General features: G+C 40.8%; 1 pseudogene; it reads left to right on the top strand.

Moving 5' to 3' along the window:
- Positions 1 to 1549: 1549 nt before the first annotated feature.
- LOC101830836 lies at positions 1550 to 1991 on the top strand (annotated as a pseudogene).
- The last annotated feature ends 904 nt before the right edge of the window (positions 1992 to 2895 follow it).

Here is a 2895-nt window from a genome sequence, read left to right as displayed (position 1 = left end):
AAACTTCAAATTGACAACTGGGATTACAACAAAATTAAACAACTCCTTCATATCAAAGCAAACCATCACCAGAGTGAAAAGTCAAGCCCATGGGAGGACAAGAGGAATTTGTGTACTGTGCATCACCCAGAGGACTAATGGAGAATATAAACAGAATTGGAAGAAATATACACGCATGCAATCTTTGCAATAGATGGGATAATTATCAAATAGATTTAAGAAACTCAAATAGCTAATAAATTTTTCATGAAGAGTTCAACATCATTAGTCATGAGGAAAATGCAAATTAAACTGAACTGAAATTCTATCATCTCTCCCTTAGAACTACTGTCAACAAAAAAACAAAAGGGACAAATGTTGGCAAGGATATGGGGGAAAGGACACTTATTCACGGGGAATGGGTATGCAAACCCGTGCAGTCATTGTGAAAGAATTAGAGAGGTTTCACTAAGAACTAAGGCTAGAAATACCAAATCACCCAGTGGTACTGGTTCCAGGTGAACTGAGAACTGTAAGTACAGATTTGTATTTATCACTGCATTATTGCTTACATTTACAACAGGTAGAAGCATGTGGAAAGGGTAGCAAATATACACAAGTAGAATATTACTCAACCTAAAGATAAATTATGAAATTTGCAGGAACATGGATGAGAGTAGAAACCTTTTCTAAGAAAATTAAGGTAGACTCAGAAACACATGTACTCGCGCGCGCGCGCGCGCACACACACACACACACACACACACACACACACACACACACACACGGGAGTTTTTATATGGGGACTTTTGCCTTATCTTGCTATGTCTTGTTTGGTACTATTGTCTCTCATATCACAGAGGCCTGAACTTTTCTGAAGAGGATATAGGGGGGGGAATGGTTATAGCAGAGAGGAGAGGTGGGAGGAGTTCTTGGAGGAGTAGAGGGATGGCAAACTGGTCAGGATGTGCTGTATGAGAGAAGAATCTATTTTCAATAGAAAATAACAATGTCACACTGTACCTCATCTGAATGTCATGTGTGCTTATTTAAGTGTGCATGTGGATATGTGTGTGCCCAATATTTTTGTGTTTTTCTTGAAACAAGAGTAGAAATCATGTGGCAAAGAACAGGTCTTAAATGAAGGAAAGGGATTGTGGGTAGGGTGGAATACTAATTGCTAGAAATCAGAGGGTGAACACTGAGAAGGAAAGGGGCCATCAAAAGGGGAATCAGAAGATAAAGTCAGAGAAGTTCCAAGACAAAGAACAGTGAAATATAACAATGCCACAGGGGGCACAATTCATTTTTATACTATCTCAAGATATACTATAAAAATAAATTTTTTCCTTTTTTTTTTTTTAGAATTTTTGAGTCAGGGTTTCTCTGTGTAGCTTTGTAGACCAGGCTGGTCTTGAACTCACAGAGATCCACCTGTCTGCCTCCCAAGAGCTGGGATTAAAGGCATGCACCACCAACACTTGGTGGTCAGGTGACTGGGAGCCAGCAGGGCTCTCCTTACCGGTGGACTGAGGAGGGTGCAGAGCTAGTCCCTTGTCTTCTGTTCGACATGGAATCTTCTGATATTCAGGTGAAGGAACTGGAGTAGCGTGATTCAGGCCAGGCTTTTGAGCTGATTCTCAGCCCTCGCTCAAAAGAATGTGTCCCCAGTTTTCTGCTTTCCCACCCAAAGAAGAATGACCTCTTCCTGGAGGAAACCCAGAAGAAATTAGAAGCTGCAGAAGAAAGACACAAGACTCTTGAGGAAGAAGTCCTGAAGCAGCTGGCTGAGAATCGGGAGCATGAGCAGAAAGTGCTTCAGAAAGCCATTGAGGAGAACAACAACTTCAGCAAAATGCCCGAGGAGAAGCTGACCCACAAGGTGGAAGCTAACAAAGAGAATCCGGAGGCGCAAATGGCTGCCAAGCTGGAGCGTTTGCCAGAGAAGGAAAAGCACGTCGGAGAACAAAGAATCCAAAGATCCTGCGCATGAAACCGAGGAGACTGACTAATTTGTTCTGAGAACTGACTTTCTCCTCGACCCCTTCCTAAATATCCGAAGACTGTACTGGCCAGTGTCATTTTACTTTTTCCCTCCTGACAAATATTCTAGAAGCTGATGTAGGACCGTATAGGTAGATCCAGACCTGAAATGTTTTAGTGGTTCAAGGGGAGAAACTGAAATTGTTTTACTCTTTTGTAAAGTGTTGGTCTTTCTAACTTCGCTATTTTTCTCATTGCATCTACTCCACTTCAGCACACTCGGTGTACTGGGTTAATGGCTAGTACTGTACTGACTCTGTGGAAGACTTTTGGGAAGAGTATGTAGTGGCCTCTTCCAACCTGTTAGATGCTGAATATCTGTTCACTTTGCTATCCCAATCCTGTCCCAATCTTATCAGATGCTATTGTACTTGAATGGTTAATATACTGCACAGTGCTTTTGTGGCAGTGAAAAAAAATTTTTTTCCTAGTGACATTGAATAACTATTTATATAATTTCAACAGAGAATTGAATTAGTCATCATGTGTGAAGCCCAGTAGCTTCAGTTTAAATCACTGCTTTAAGAAATGGTATTTAATAAGGAAAGTGTTATTTATAAACAGAGGTGTTGTTTATTTCTTAAGTGTACAAAGATGATTCTGGGTATATTCTATAGGTAAACAGTAGTTGACAAATAATATCAATTATACTGTGGCATTGTGAAATAAAAAAAAATATACTACCTTTAATGCCATCCTAGAGTCTTCATCCAGTAGCTGTTGCAGGCAGAAACAGATATATAGCTAAGCAGTGAGCTCACCTGGAATCCTGTTGTAGATAGGGAGGAGTGATGAGCAAAGGGTCAAGACAGTGTTAGTGAAACCCAACGAAACAGGTGACCTGACCAAGTGGGAGCTCATGGACCCCAGTCT

This window comes from Mesocricetus auratus, unplaced genomic scaffold (genome assembly GCF_017639785.1).
Source record: "Mesocricetus auratus isolate SY011 unplaced genomic scaffold, BCM_Maur_2.0 Super-Scaffold_100026, whole genome shotgun sequence".
In the NCBI taxonomy this organism is placed as follows: Eukaryota; Metazoa; Chordata; class Mammalia; order Rodentia; family Cricetidae; genus Mesocricetus; species Mesocricetus auratus.
This window is presented reverse-complemented; position numbering and strand designations above follow the sequence as displayed.